The 16752-nt window shown below is 44.0% G+C and overlaps 1 protein-coding gene across 2 annotated transcripts in view; it reads left to right on the top strand.

Annotated features, from left to right (window-relative positions):
* Nucleotides 1-16752, top strand: part of REC114 (REC114 meiotic recombination protein) — a 425181-nt gene that overhangs the window by 260764 nt on the left and 147665 nt on the right. The gene's annotated exons all lie outside the window — the stretch shown is intronic.

The raw sequence follows: 16752 nt of genomic DNA, 5'->3' as shown, positions 1-16752 counted from the left end.
AAGGCCAGATTTGTGCAGTGTACGACTGATTGTTGACCTATGGACAGACTGTCCCACCTCAGCTGTAGATCTCTGCAGTTCATCCAGAGTGATCATGGGCCTCTTGGCTGCATGTCTGATCATTCTTCTCCTTGTTTGAGATGAAAGTTTAGAGGGATGGCTGGGTCTTGGTAGATTTGCAGTGGTATGATTGCATTTCAATATGATCGCCTGCACAGTGCTCCTTGGGATGTTTAAAGTTTTGGAAATCATTTTGTATCCAAATCCGGCTTCAAACTTCTCCACAACAGTATCACGGACCTGCCTGTTGTGTTCCTTGGTCTTCATGATGCTCTCTGGCTTCAATCAGAACCCTGAGACTATCACAGAGCAGTTGCATTTATACGGAGACTTGATTACACACAAGTGGATTATATTTATCATCATTAGGCATTTAGGACAACATTGGATCATTCAGAAATCCACAATGAACTTCTGGAGTGAGTTTGCTGCACTTAAAGTAAAGCATCCGAATAATATTGCGCACCCCACTTTTCAGTTTTTGAATTTCCAAAAAAATGTAAAATAAGCAATAAATTTTGTTCAACTTCACAATTATGTTCCACTTGTTGTTGATTTTTTTACCAAAAATTTACATTTGGTATCTTTATGTTTGAAGCATGATATGTGGGAAAAGGTTGAAAAGTTCCAGCGAGCCAAATACTTTCGCAAGGCACTGTATATACAGAATATTTCTGTATTACACACAATAGTGTGTGTGTGTGTGTGTGTGTATGTGTGTGTGTGTGAGAGTGTGTGTGTGTGTGTATATATATATATATATATATATATATATATATATATATATATACGGTATATACTCGAGTATAAGCCGAGATTTTCAGCCCAAATTTTTGGGCTGAAAGTGCCCCTCTCGCTGAGGCATACTTACCTGCTTCCGGGGCTCCTGGCGCTCCCCCTGCCCGTCCCACGGTCTCCGGGTGCCGCACTGCCGCAGCTCTTCCTCTGTCAGCGGTCACGTGGGACCGCTCATTAGAGAAATGAAGGAGTGGATCCCATAGGGGCGGAGCAGCCTATTCATTTCTCTAATCAGCGGTGCCGGTGACCGCTGACAGAGGAAGAGGCTGCGGCACCGAAGACCAGCTGTCCGGGGGAAGGAGCGGGACGCCGGGAGCAGGTAAGTATGTCATATTCACCTGTCCGCGTTCCACACGCCGGGCGCCGATCCATCTTCCCGGCGTCTCTCCGCACTGACTGTGCAGGTCAGAGGGCGCGATGACGCATATAGTGTGCGCGCCGCCCTCTGCCTGATCAGTCAGTGCGGAGAGACGCCGGGACGGGACGCCGAGGAGCTGCAAGCGAGAGAGGTGAGTATGTGTTTTATTATTTTTATTGCAGCAGCAGCACAGCTTTCTATGGTACAGCTTTCTATGGCACAACTATGAGGCAGTAAGGAACGGTGCAGAGCACTATATGGCACAGCTATGGGGCAATAATGAACGGTGCAGAGCACTATATGGCACAGCTATGGGGCAATTATGAACGGTGCAGACCGCTATATGGCACAGCTATGGGGCAATAATGAACGGTGCAGAGCACTATATGGCACAGCTATGGGGCAATTATGAACGGTGCAGAGCACTACATGGCACAGCTATGGGGCAATTATGAACGGTGCAGACCGCTATATGGCACAGCTATGGGGCAATAATGAACGGTGCAGAGCACTGTATGGCACAGCTATGGGGCAATAATTAACGGTGCAGAGCACTATATGGCACAGCTTTCTATGGTACAGCTATGGGGCAATAATGAACGGTGCAGAGCACTATAAGGCACAGCTATGGGGCAATAATGAACGGTGCAGAGCACTATATGGCACAGCTTTCTATGGTACAGCTATGGGGCAATAATGAACGGTGCAGAGCACTATATGGCACAGCTATGGGGCAATAATGAACGGTGCAGAGCACTATATGGCACAGCTTTCTATGGTACAGCTGTGGAGCAATAATGAATGGTGCAGAGCACTATATGGCACAGCTATGGGGCCATAATGAACGGTATGGAGCATCTATTTTTATTTTTGAAATTCACCGGTAGCTGCTGCATTTTCCACCCTAGGCTTATACTCGAGTCAATAAGTTTTCCCAGTTTTTTGTGGCAAAATTAGGGGGGTCGGCTTATACTCGGGTCGGCTTATACTCGAGTATATACGGTGTATATATATATATATATGTATATATATATATATATCTATCTCAGATATTTTTTAGAGATATGGGGAGGTCCAAATAGAACTTTTGCTATGGAGTCCTGTGATTGCTATGTACGCCCCTGCTTGCAGGGCAGTAATAATGAGGGAGATCTGGCTTGTTAATCGGAGCTCGAGGCTCCCGTGGTCCCATTGCCTGATTGCCCTCATCATAACCAGCGTACCAGGCAGGGAGGGGGACCCAGACACATTTCTTGCACAGGGGCTGCCACTGCTTCTTGAATATCATCCAGACTTTGATGTTTCCTGACGGCTTGCTGGCTTGAGGGCATATGGAGCAGTCTTTGAAGAAATGTCTAGCACAACCACAATAAAGGCAAAGACCAAGATCACGCCGACACCTCCTCTCCGCAACCCGAGGGCGGGCTGATCCAGCCTCCATTGGTTCTCTCTCTGGCAAATGAACTGACTTTGGCAGGACGACTGAAACCCCGTCGTTCACCACGTGTCTCACGAATTTGGAGATCCATTCGAATGGCCTTCCCCAGGGAACAGGGTGGAGTATGCAAAGCCAGAGTATCAAAAAGGCCATGGTGAAGCTGACACCTTAGAGTTGCATCATTCCACAAAACCTCAGAGGACCATTGCCGAAAGTCAGAGCTTTAGTCCTCTGGGTTTGACCCCGTTTCAGGTTCATGATCTTAGCTTCTGTGACCTGGGCCCTGTCAGGTTCCTCATAGATAATCCCTAAGGCATCAACTGAAGACCGTTCAGGGGCTAGTGGGGACAAAGAGAATGCTGAGTCCGAGTGTAATAGAGACATGATTATTCCCACCCGCTTGGACTCATCCCTTGAAGACCCAGGTCATAAGGTAAAAAATAGATTGCAGCTCTCCCTAAACTGATCCTTCTCCCCCAAAATTTGTCAGGAAGTACAACTACAGGTTGAGGAGAGACCAACTGCACGTCAGAAGGTACATGAGTCATTGCTACAGTCGATGGTGGAGATCTTTGAGAAGCATCCATAGTTCTAGAAAACTGACACTGTATCTGTAACTGTGAAGATTCTAGTTTTTGGTGTTCCCTTGCCAGAACCTGAACCATCTGGGTGAGATTCGCCACCTGATCACAGTGTACACGAATGGGAGCATTGGTAATAATAAAAAAAAAAAAAAAAGTACTTTTGGCTAGTCAAAATGTGATGCTAGTCACAACCCTCGGCCAGCCCGTGAGTCAACGAAGTCAGAAGTTCTGGATTCAATAGCAAAAGAGCAGGTAGTAAACCAATGGAAAATACGAAGTTGTAAGTCAGATTACATGCCAAAGTCAGAATACCAGAGAAATAGCGGATAAGCAAAGGGGCAATAACAGATAAGCTAAGAGGTAGTCAGAACACGGTCCAAAGGTCAGTAGCAGAATATCAGATGCAAAGGGGCCATAAAAAGTGGGTAGTCAGAACCCAGTCCAAAGGTCAGCAGCAGGAGATCAGAACTTACAGCACAGTGAACTGGCGAACACACCAGAAAGCACACGTTTAGACAAGCTTGTGACTGACAGTGATATCTCACCTAAATAGCAGGGCAAATACCAAGAATTGGGAGCACCTTTGGAAATCTCTGCACCTCCCAGTCTCAGATAGGTCCACCGAGCTGTCAATCAAAGAACTGACAGCTCAGCACGCTCCAGCATAGGATAGGATGACAGAGCTGTCCATCACTGAGTCCCAGACACTGAGCAGAGGAATCGTGACAGACTAATTAAAGTCTGTTAATTTTAACATTTAGCCTATTCTTTGGATACCAGTTGCATTATTTAGCTGTATGTGAACACAGTTCACAAATGAAAAATTAGAACTTCAGTTTGCTATGTTTTTTTAGAAAAAGGCTGTACAAGTTCACTTATTGCTATATTGAGACATTCTTACATTCTGCACAGTAATAACTGAAATGTGCTTTACATAAATATTTACTACAATGTAATATTTTTTTTTTTTTATCACAAAAGATGGACAAATGCATCTTTTCCCTTTTAGGCTTTTTCCAGTGCTGATGGAGGAAGGGGTTTGCTTCCTTGAGCATGCTGCTGGATATGGTTTACTGCTCCTTCATTTTGGGGTTTTACTTTTCTTCCTGAAATAGATGGCATAACAAGTGACTTTCCTAATTCTTCCAGAAAGAGTCTTCGTTTATGCAGTTTATTGGCATTCCCATCGGTGTTTTTCACTCCTAAAAACAAATGCATTGTGGTCAGATCCTTCAAGAATGTTATAAAAAAGAACCATTGGCCACTAATTGGTTTTGAATCTGCATGTGTACATAGCTAGTAGTTGTTCTAGTGTATCAACTGCCCCATTGGTGAAATTATTATTTAGCAACAGAGTTGTCACGTGTCACATTTTGTCCTCTTAGTCCAATATACGTCAAAACTGAAACTACTTGCGTACCCCAATTCTTTTTTTTTCCAGACTTTTCTCAAGTATATGCTCGAACGTTTAAAGCATATGAACGGCTTCTGTCACAAAGTGTCCATATCTTTATGCCGTACTTTGCTGGTTTGCTCAATATGTATTGTTTGATCGTGCACTTACCTCTGATTACACAAATTGTTCATCCACAAGGACATTTTGATAAGTATTGTATAATTTTGGAAGGATCTCTATCCATTTATTCTAAACTTCTCTAATAGCGGCTAGTTATTAGATAATTAGCTGATCTTAGCAGAGGACAATTTTCCTACCTGGGCAGAAGGCTGCAAGTTCCACATTTTAGACTGAATTGTTTGCATTGTTTTCCCCGCCACTCATGTAGCTTTCATCTTTGGACACTTTCTCCAGTTGGATATCTTTTTCAGAATCTGAGGCTTTGGCAAGCTTTTACATTTCAGCTTCACTCTATGGACGTCTTCGCCTTATTTGTATCCCACTTTCGAAATAATGGACACTCACGACTTTTATGGGGTAGAATCAGTGTTGAGGAATATAATGGCACTTTATAAATAAGCAACAATAATAATAAAATTGCAACAAACCCTATCCAGTTTAGCAACAATAAGAGCTTATATACTACAGCGAAACAGTCTTGCACAGACCTGTATCGAGCACACGGACCTACAGGAACTGGAGAAATCGATAAACAATAGTAGACGCAACAGATATCTACAATGATATTATTAATCGTTTATGTGACTGAAAATATGTCAGGTGATCTGTATAAAACACTATTGGCACATAAGTAACAATCATTATTTCATATTGTGTTAATGAGATTCTCGTACCCTTAGGTGAGGTTGGTGTATGTGGTGCTCTGATTAGATATTCATAATGCAGACTGCTGACAGGTCACTGATCCCTCAGTGACCTGCCCCCTAGTTTGCATGATTAAAATGCTAATGTGTGTATTTGAAAAAAGAATGTCACTTCATCAAAATGGTGGCGCATTCACACTATCACTTGTCAGTTAGTGCTTAATATTTTACTGTGCTGAAATGAAAAAAAATCCCCCTTAAAATGGCACCATCCTCTGCGCCTGTGCATTAGCATCTATCGCGTTCCGATATACTACTGCACAAGCGCCTGTGCTGGTTCCTTGTTGCTGCAGCCAAAAAAAATTACAGTGCATCAATGTGGTGCCGTCGGCTGTGCCTGCACATTAGCATCTATCGCGTACCGATAGATGCTACTGCGCATGCGCTTCCTCTGGCTCCATTTTGTTGTTGTGTAAATTTTTTGAGTCACAGCAACAAGGGGCAGGCGGAGTCGCTTGTGCAGTAGCATCTGTTGGTATGCAGCCAATGGCACCATTTTGATGGTGGTTTTTTTTTTCAGCACAGCAATATACTGTATATACTCGTGTATAAGTCTACCCGAATATTAGCTGAGGCGCCTAATTTTGCTTCCTAAAACTTGGAAAACTTATTTTTACTCCAGTGTAAGCCGGGTTTGCATTGTCCCCTAATCCCTATTCTGGTATGTATGGTTCCTCATCCCCATCCTTGTCTGCATGGCTCATCATTCCCATCCTTGTCTGCATGGCTTCCTATTCCCATCCTTGTATGCATGCCTCCTTATTCCCATCCTTGTATGCATGGCTCCTTATTCCCATCCTTGTATGCATGGCTCCTTATTCCCATCCTTGTATGCATGGCTCCTTATTCCCATCCTTGTATGCATGGCTCCTTATTCCCATCCTTGCATGCATGGCTCCTTATTCCCATCCTTGCATGCATGGCTCCTTATTCCCATCCTTGCATGCATGGCTCCTTATTCCCATCCTTGTATGCATGGCTCCTTATTCCCATCCTTGTATGCATGGCTCCTTAACCTCATCCTTGTATGTATGCCCCCCATGAGAAAAGCATAAAAAAAAAAAATCCTACTTACCTTCCCTGCGCGCTTTCGCAGCATCTTGATCCAGCTTCCAGCAGCTCCTGCAGTCGGGCGATCACGTGTCACCGCTCATTAAGATAATGAATAGTCACCTCTCTACTCTCATAGGCGTGGAGTGGAATGAATATTCATTGCCTTAATGAGCGGTGACATGTGATCACCCGGCCGCAGGAGCTGCTGGAAGCCGGAACGAGATGCTGCGAGGGAGCGCAGGGAAGATAAGTAGGATGTTTTTGTTTTGTTTTTTAATACTGGAAGCTGGCGACAGCGGATGTAACTGTGCGCGCTATAAGAGAAATTAATATTCATTGCCAGTGCATAGAATATTCATTTCTCTTTAGCAGCGAGCACAGGCTTTAGCTGCAGCCACCGACTCCTGTGTCCCGCTGCTCCAACTCCCTTACGATAAACTGGGACAATGAATCGTGTATAAGCCGAGGGGGTAATTTTTAGCAAAAAAATGCTGACAAACTCGGCTTATACACGAGTATATACAGTAATAGTCACTAACTGACAAGTGATAGTGCACATGTGCCGCCATTTTGATGAAATGACATGTTTTTTTTCAAATACACACATTAGTATATTCATTATGCAAACTAGGGGGCAGGTAACTGAGGAATCATTGACCTATCAGCAGTCTGCATTATGAAAATACACTGCTCAAAAAAAGGGAACACTAAAATCCCACATCCTAGATATCACTGAATGAAATATTCCAGTTGTAAATCTTTATTCATTACATGGTGGAATGTGTTACAATAATAAAACCTAAAAATGATCAACGTAAATCACAACTAATATCCCACCGAGGTCTGGAGTTGGAATGATGCTCAAAATCAAAGGGGAAAATTAAGTTGCAGGCTGATCCAATGTCAGTGGAAATGCCTCAAGACAAGGAAATTATGCTCAGTAGTGTGTGTGGCCTCCACGTGCCTGTATGATCTCCCTACAATGCCTGGGCATGCTCCTGATGAGGCGGCGGATGGTCTCCTAAGGGATCTCCTCACAGACCTGGACAAAAGCATCCGCCAACTCCTGCACAGTCTGTGGTGCAATGTGATGTTGGTGGATGGTGCGAGACATGATGTCCCAGATGAGTTCAATCGGATACAGGTCTGGGGAACGGGCGAGCCAGTCCATAGCTTCAGTGCCTTCATCTTGCAGGAACTGCTGACACACTCCAGCCACATGAGGTCTGGCATTATCTTGCATTAGGAGGAACCCAGGGCCAACCGCACCAGCATATGGTGTCACAAGGGGTTTGAGGATCTAATCTCGGTACCTAATGGCACTCAGGCTACCTCTGGCGAGCACATGGAGGGCTATGCGGCCCTCCAAAGAAATGCCACCCCACACCATTACTGACCCTCTGCTAAACCAGTTATGCTGAAGGATGTTGCAGGCAGCAGATCGCTCTCCATGACGTCTCCAGACTCTGTCACGTCTGTCACATGTGCTCAGTGTGAACCTGCTTTCATCTGTAAAGAGCACAGGGCGCCAGTGGCGAATTTGCCAATATTGGTGTTCTGTGGAAAATGCCAAGCGTCCTGCACGGTGTTGGGCTGTGAGCACAACCCCCATCTGTGGAAGTCAAGCACTCAGACCATCCTCATGGAGTCGGTTTCTAACCGTTTGTGCAGACATATGCACATTTGTGGCCTTCTGGAGGTCATTTTTCAGGGCTCTGGCAGTGCTCCTCCTTTTCCTCGCACAAAGGCTGAGGTAGCAGTCCTGCTGGGTTGTTGCCCTCCTATGGCCCCCTTCACGTCTCCTGGTATACTGGCCTGTCTCCTGGTAGCGCCTCCAGCCTCTGGACACTACGCTGACAGACACAGCAAACCTTCTTGCCACAGCTCGCATTGATGTGCCATCCTGGATGAGTTTTACTACCTGAGCCAATTGTGTGGGTTGTAGAGTCCGTCTCATGCTACCACGAGTGTGAAAGCACAACCAACATTCAAAAGTGACCAAAACATCAGCCAGAAAGCATTCGTATTGAGATTTGGTCTGTGGTCCCCACCTGCAGAACTACTCCTTTTATTGAGTGTATCTTGATAATTGAAAAAAATTTCCATCTGTTGTCTATTCCATTTGCACAACAGCATGTGAAATTGATTGTCAGTGTTGCTTCCTAAGTTGGCAGAAGTTTGATTTACTTGGAGTTATATTCTGTTGTTTAAGTGTTCCATTTATTTTTTTGAGCAGTGTATAAACAGAGCACCACATACATGAACCCCTCCTTAGGGCATGAGAATCTCATTAACACAAAACTGAAAATATAGATTAAAGGGGTTGTCCACTACTTTCAATTAACCCCCCTATGTATCCCCCCGATGATTTGTGTAAATACCTTCTTTAGCCGTTTTCGCCTGTGAGCGGCGCTATGCTGGTGCCTGAGTGCGGGTCACGTGACCCCCAGGCTTCAGCCGCCGCTCATTTCCGCCGACGTCACGTCAATTTCCAGACTCTGGAAATTGACGTGACGTCAGTAGCAGGCGTGTCCTCAGGCTCCACAGACAGCAGTCACTCATAAAGAGTGACTGGGCTGTGGGCGGGGCTGAGGCTGCCTGCGGGGCCGTGCTGGGGGCGGGCGGGGCTAGGCAGGGATGTGCGGGCGGGCGCTGGTGCTGTGCGGTCCCCGTCGCTGTGCGGTCGCCGGCGCTTTGCGGTCCCGAGCGCGGTGCTGTGCGGTCCCCGGCGCTGTGCGGACCGGTATGTGCTGGGGGGTGGTGTGTGTGTGTGTGTCTGTCTCTGTGTGCAGGCATCGTCCGATGGGACAACAAGTCCCATCGGGCTCTGCCTGCTACAGTGGCAGTGAGTGACACATTAGCCAATGATGGGACAGTAGTAGTCCCATCATCCGGCTAATGTGTTGAATGTAAAAAAAAAAAAAAAATACACATATACATACATACATACATACATACAACACATGACATGCGACGACACTCACCATGCGGCGACATGCGCCGACATGCGCCATGCAACTACATGCGCCATGTGACGACATGCGCCATGCAACTACATGCACCATGCGGCGACATGCACCATGCAACGACACTCACCATGCGGCAACATGCGCCATGCGACGGCATGCGGCATGTACCATGCAATGACATGCGCCATGCGATGACATGCGACAACATGCGACATGCAGCATGCGATGATATGCGCCATGCAACAACATGCGACATGCAGCATGCGACGACATGCGCCATGCAACTACATGCACCATGCGACGACATGCGCATACAGTACATACATACAGTACATACATACATACATACCTACATACATATAGACATACAGTACATTAAACATAGATTACATACTCACCATCACTTGTCACTTTGATCCCCGAAGCCAGTGTCATCTGTAAAAAATATTAAAATAATAAACAAACACTATACTCCCTGATCCGCAGAAATCCAATTAAAACGAGTGTCCCACGACGATCTCCCGTGGAGAACAGCAGCATCAGCTGACGCAACCACTCACCAGGGGCTCCAGGAACACAATGAGGGGAGGAAGGTATCCTTCCACAATGTATTCCCCACAATGTATTCCTACGCCCCTGTGAGAAAATAGTCCCTAGTCTCACTTTATGGCATGCTGTATGAGAAAGTTCCCACGCAGCTTTTTGCCATAAAGTGAGACCAGTGAACTTTAGTAACCTCAGTGATACACTGCAGGAGCCATTGCCTCCTGTCAGTGTGTCACTGAGGGTCCTATAGAGCGGTGACATCAACCCTAACCGTAAACGTGACAGAAATACGTGGCACTTTAATATGTGACACTGAAATACGTGGCACTTACATCCGTGGCACTTACATCCGTGGCACTGAAATACGTAGCACTGAAATACGTGGCACTGAAATACGTGGCACTGAAATACGTGGCACTTAAATCCGTGGCACTTAAATCCGTGGCACTGAAATACGTGTCCGTGGTACTTAAATACGTGGTACTTACATACGTGGTACTTACATACGTGGCACTTATATACGTGGCACTTATATACGTGGCACTGAAATATCGTGGCACTATGACTGTCAGAAAATGTTCATTAAACGGTTAGGGGTGAGGTTAGGGGTAGGGTTAGGGTTTGGATCCCTTTATCACCCTGATGGTGGTGGGTGGTGTTTCAGTGTTTTTTTCAGTTTTTTTCTATAAAAACGCATGTGCTTAAAAACGCATGCGTTTACATAGACAGCAATGCATTTTTTTGCCGCAAATAAACGCATGCGTTTTTTTGCGGCAAAAAAACGTATGAAACTGAGCTGTGAAATTATGAATCCGGCCTTGGAATCCGTTTTTTCATGCATCTTTCCATTCAAATCATGCACATTTTCCGTTTATTTACTTATTTCCAAAAACGGCATTAAAACCGCGCATAAACCGCACCAAAAAAAGCATCAAAACTGCACCAAAAACTGCATCAAAACCTGGTGCAGTTTTGCAGTTTTGTTGCGGTTTTGATGCAGTTTTTGGTGCGGTTTTGATGCAGTTCTTGGTGTGGTTTTGGTGCGGCTTTTTCCTCAGCATGTGCACAACAAGTCTGCGGCTCCCATAGACTTACATTGGTTGTACACTACACTGCGGATTTGATGCAATTCAGTGCAGCAAAAAACGCTGCGGATCTGCAATCAGATCCACAACGTGTGCACACAGCCTTAGCATTTAGGGAACCTAGCCAAAAAGCCAAGCAAAAAACAAGTGTGGGATTGCACTTTTTTGCCATTTCATTGCACTTTGAATTTTTTTCACATTTTCTGCTACACGACATGGTAAAACCAATGGTGTCGTTCAAAAGTAGAACTTGTCCCGCAAAAGATCACATGTCTATATTGACGGAAAAATTATGGCTCTGGAAAGAAGGGGAGCGATAGACGAAAACAAAAAAGCTCCAGGGGGTGAAGGGGTTTAGAAACATGGATATGGACATATCTATGGAAATAGACATAGATAGATACAGATATATCTGTATCTATCTATCTATCTATCTGTCCATTTATCTGTGTGTAATGGAGTGTGGGTTGGACAAATGTAAAAGAGGAGGTTGGACAGAAATGACATCATAAATCTTTCTGAAGCGAGAGGAGGGAGGGGTTTGGGTGTGTTTTGGAGTGGGTGTGGTAGGTTTGTGCTTAGTAGCAGTGCAATGCATCATGGAACTTGTAGTATTAGAGCACAGTAACTCAGGAGAAAGGAAGTTGTTGATTAACCCCATGAGAGCTGAATCCAGCACTAAAGATGTGCTGCTACAGCATGATAAAAGGTAATATTGCTAAAATAAACACAGTAGATGTTTTCAGTGGCCCATAATAGCAAGATTTATGGAAAAAAAAAAAAAAGGTTATAGTAGTGGACAACTTCTTTAAGAAACAACAAAAAGACGGATTTTATCAACCATGGTATCATTTTATTCCGTATATGTCGCTGACCTGACTATGTGTAGGTTACTATGCACAATCCTGCTGACAGGTTCCCTTTAAAGATTGAAATGCAAATAAATGCACAACCCTCTCTATTTGCAAAGACCCCGGTTGTGTTATTTGGTCTGGCGGAGGGAGGATTCTGTAAAAAAATATATATATTTTTTAATCTCGATCATGGTGCCACAGCTTGCAACCTGCTGCCCTAGGTGCTGGAGACAAATACAGGCTTGCTTACATGTGAACACTAGCTGTGGTTTGTGCACACTGCTTGGCTCAAAATGGAGCCAGGGTGGTCATTTGGCCTTGGGAGTTTGTATATTGTTTAGCTTGTTATCTATTTCAGAGCCTTTGAGTGACCAGTAATGTGGACACCCCCTACTTTTCCATTGACAGATGGAGGCTTCTTTTTTTTGTGTGAAATTAGTTTATCATTTTATCGGTACCATTTTTTGTGGTAAATAACATTGTTTTGCCACTATTTAATATATTTTTCATTGGCAGAATAAACAAATTAACCACTTTTTTTTTCTCTTACATCGTACATTGTTCACCATTTGATTAAAAAAATGTATACTTTGAGTTAATAAAATTACAGTGATGTCCTTTTCATTTTAAAAACAAAAAATATATACTTTTTGAATTGGGATATTTTAAAGCTATAATATTTTAGATTATTTGCTGACAGAGCTTTGTAAGGGCTTGCTTTTTTTTATAATTTGATGTTTTCAGGGATACCATTTTGCTTTATATAATATCTTTTAGTCACTTTTTATTTTCACCATATGGGTTAAATAACGTCACTGCTTTATAGTTAAGATCATTGTGTACAAGCCGATAACAATTATAGCTGATACCAATTATGTTATTATGTTTAGGGTCTTTTGTGTATTTTTCTTTTACAAAAAATCCTGCAGTTTTATGTTAAAAAAAATGTTTATACTTTGTTTTGTTCACATTATTACAGATTTTATTTAACTTTAATTTTTACTCAATCGCACTGTGGGACTTAAACACTCAAAAGGATGACAACATGTCTAATGCAGTATAATACGGGTATGCAGTCTACAAGTGAAAAAAGTGAAACTCATATATTATATAGAGTCATTACAAACAGTGATCTATTTCAAGTATTTATTTCTGCTTATGTTGATGAGTAGGGTTGAGCGACTTTTATTTTTATAGGATCGGGTCGGGTTTCACGAAACCCGACTTTCGCAAAAGTCGGGTCGAGTGAAATCAGCCGATCCTATAAAAAAGTCGGGTTCGGGGTCGGCCGAAACACGAAACCCAATGCAGTGCAATGGGATACTATGGTTCCCAGGGTCTGAAGGAGAGGAAACTCTCCTTCAGGCCCTGGGATCCATATTAATGTGTAAAATAAAGAATCAAAATAAAAAATATTGATATACTCACCCTCGGACGCAAAAGTCGGGTCGAGTGAAATCGGCCGATCCTATAAAAAAGTCGGGTTTGGGGTCGGCCGAAACACGAAACCCAATGCAGTGCAATGGGATACTATGGTTCCCAGGGTCTGAAGGAGAGGAAACTCTCCTTCAGGCCCTGGGATCCATATTAATGTGTAAAATAAAGAATCAAAATAAAAAATATTGATATACTCACCCTCGGACGCGCCCTGCTTCTTTCCGGCAGCCTTCCTTCCTAAGAATGAGCGCGTGAAGGACCTTAGATGACGTCGCGGCTTGTCCATGTGACCGCTCGCGACCAATCACAAGCCGCGACGTCACCGCAGGTCATTCACGCGCTCATTCTTAGGAAGGAAGCCTGCCGGTTAGTACCAGGGCGCGTCCGAGGGTGAGTATATCAATATTTTTTATTTTGATTCTTTATTTAACACTTAAATATGGATTCCGATACCGATTCCCGATATCGCAAACATATCGGAACTCGGTATCAGAATTCCGATACCAGATTCAGAAGATCGCCGACCTCATGGCCGACCCCACACAGGGGTCGGGTCGGGTTTCATGAAACCCGATTTTGCCAAAAGTTGGCGACTTCTGAAAATGGCCGACCCTTTTCGCTCAACCCTATTGATGAGTATGATTTACAGGCAATGAAAACCCAAAAGTCATCATCTCAGTAAATTAAATTAGAATAATAAAAAAAAAACCTGCAAAGGCTTCCTAAGTTTTTAAAAAGGTCCCTTAGTCTGTTTCAGTAGGCTCTGCAATCATGGGGAAGACTGCTGACTTGACAGATGTCCAGACATCAGTCACTGACACACTCCACATGGAGGGTAAGCCACAAAAGATCATTGCTAAAGAAGCTGGCTGTTCACAGAGTGCTGTATCCAAGCATATTAATGGAAAGTTGAATGGAATTAAAAAGTGTGGTAGAAAAAGGTGCACAAGCAACCGGGATAACCACAGCCTTGACAGGATTGTTAAGAAAAGGCCATTCAAAAATTTGGGGAGATTCACAAGGAGTGGACTACTGCTGGAGACATTGCTTCAAGAGCCACCACACACAGATGTATCCAGGACATGGGCTTCAAGTGTCGCATTCCTTGTGTCAATCCAGTCATGACCAATAGACAATGCCAGAAGCATCTTATATGGGCCAATTAGAAAAAGAACTGGACTGCAGCTCAGTGTTCCAAGGTGTTGTTTTCAGATGAAAGTAAATTTTGCATTTCATTTGGAAATCAAGGTCCCAGAGTCTTGAGGAAGAGTGGAGAGGCACACAATCCAAGTTGCTTGAGGTCTAGTGTGAAGTTTCCACAATAAGTGATGATTTTGGGGAGCCATGTCATCTGCTGGTGTAGGTCAACTGTATTTTATCACGACCAAAGTCAGCAAAGTCGTCTACCAGGAAATTTTAGAGCACTTCCTGCTTCCCTCTGCTGACAAGCTTTTTTAAGATGGAAATTTCAGGACTTAACACCTGTCCACACTGGCAAAAGTACAAATAGCTGATTTGAAAACAACAGTATCACTGTGCTTGATTGGCCAGCAAACTCGCCTGACCTTATACTCATAGAGAATCTATGGGGTATTGTCAAGAGGAAGATGAGAGACACCAGACCCAACAAGGCAGATGAGCTGCAGGCAGCTATCTAAGCAACCAGGGCTTCCATAACACCTCAGCAGTGCCACAGGCTGATCGCCTCCATGCCATGCCGCATTGATGCAGTAAGGCTAGGTTCTCATTTCGTTTTAGTGTGAGCGCTAACAGACAGCGTTGCACGGCGAAATTAACGCCGTGCAACGCGTCCGTTAGCGCTCTCATTGCCAGCAATGTTAAAGCGCATTGCTAGCGTGTGCCATTTTCGGCACGCGCTAGCGATGTGCTGTTCTTTTGTGGCGTGCCTCGGACGCTGCTTGCAGCATCCGCGGCGTGCTCGAGGTCCGTTCCCCGCTCTGGCAGATCGGGGATCTGCGCTAGCGGGGACGTTTAACGCGACCCCTAAAAAGACATTGCGTTAGCGCAATCCGCTAGCGCTTAGCGCTAAACGGATTGCCCTAACGCAATCTGAACCTAATTGATGCAAAAGGAGAAAAGGAGCCCCGACCAAGTATTGAGCGCATTTACTGAACATACATTTCAGTAGGCCAACATTTCAGATTTTAAAATCATTTTTCAAGCTGGTTTTATAAAGTATTCAAATTTACTGAGATAATGACTTTTGGGTTTACTGAGATAATGACTTTTGGGTTTTCATTGGCTGTAAGCCATAATCATCAACATTAAAGGAAATAAACACTTGAAATAGATCACTCTGTTTGCAATAACTCTATATAATATGAGTTTCACTTTTTGCATTAAAGAACTGACATATATTAACTTTTTGATGATATTCTAATTTAGTCAGAAGCACTTGTACAATACCTGTTAGGTTGTGTGTAAAACTATTAGACCTTGCTAATGGCAGGGCCTTATAGGTCACCGTAGTTGACAGACCTGGAAGCCATTGTGAGGAGGCCAAAGTCATGAAAGAGGGAGGCCCCTGCTCAGAACCATCAACATGCTGCACAACACTTTCCAGATTAGAATATGTACATTCTATATTGGGAACAGGTTAGTATTGCCTTCTTTTGTGGAGAAGGGTTGAAAAGGGTTTGTTTATTAGGTCCTAGAAAACATAATCGGTAACTAATTATATCACCATTATCAGAACTAAGTTCAAACACTTTCCCTGGTTTGATTTTGGTTTAAACCCCTTTCCGACATTGAGTGTAATAGTACGCCGATGTCGGACTTCCCCTATTGGGTACGGGCTCCGGTGCTGAACCTTCACTTTTCCGGACACATGACAGCTGATATATACAGCTGACATGCCCACAGCAGCCATGGGTGGAATCGCGATCCACCCGCAGCTGTTAACTAGTTAAATGCTGCTGTCAATCTCTGACAGCATCATTTATCTCACGCTTACCCAAAGCGTGTCGCTAATTCTGCCCATCGGTGACCCTGTTACCGATGGGTCGGCATGACAACCAGAGGTCTCCAGCTTGGTGGTCGGCGCTTATAGCTTGAGCATTTCTTCCACACAGAAGGCGATCTGATCATCTCCTGTGTGTAGCAGAGGCGATCAGGTAACTGCAGCTTCTAGTCTCCCATGGAGACTATTGAAGCAAGCATAAAATAAAAAAGAAAATAAAGTTAAAAAAAAAAAATAAATACAGTAAAAGTCCAAATCACCCCCTTTTCCCCCATTCAAAATCAAGCAATAAAAATGTCAAATATGCGTA

Source organism: Ranitomeya variabilis, chromosome 5, assembly GCF_051348905.1.
Source record: "Ranitomeya variabilis isolate aRanVar5 chromosome 5, aRanVar5.hap1, whole genome shotgun sequence".
NCBI lineage: Eukaryota > Metazoa > Chordata > Amphibia > Anura > Dendrobatidae > Ranitomeya > Ranitomeya variabilis.
This window is presented reverse-complemented; position numbering and strand designations above follow the sequence as displayed.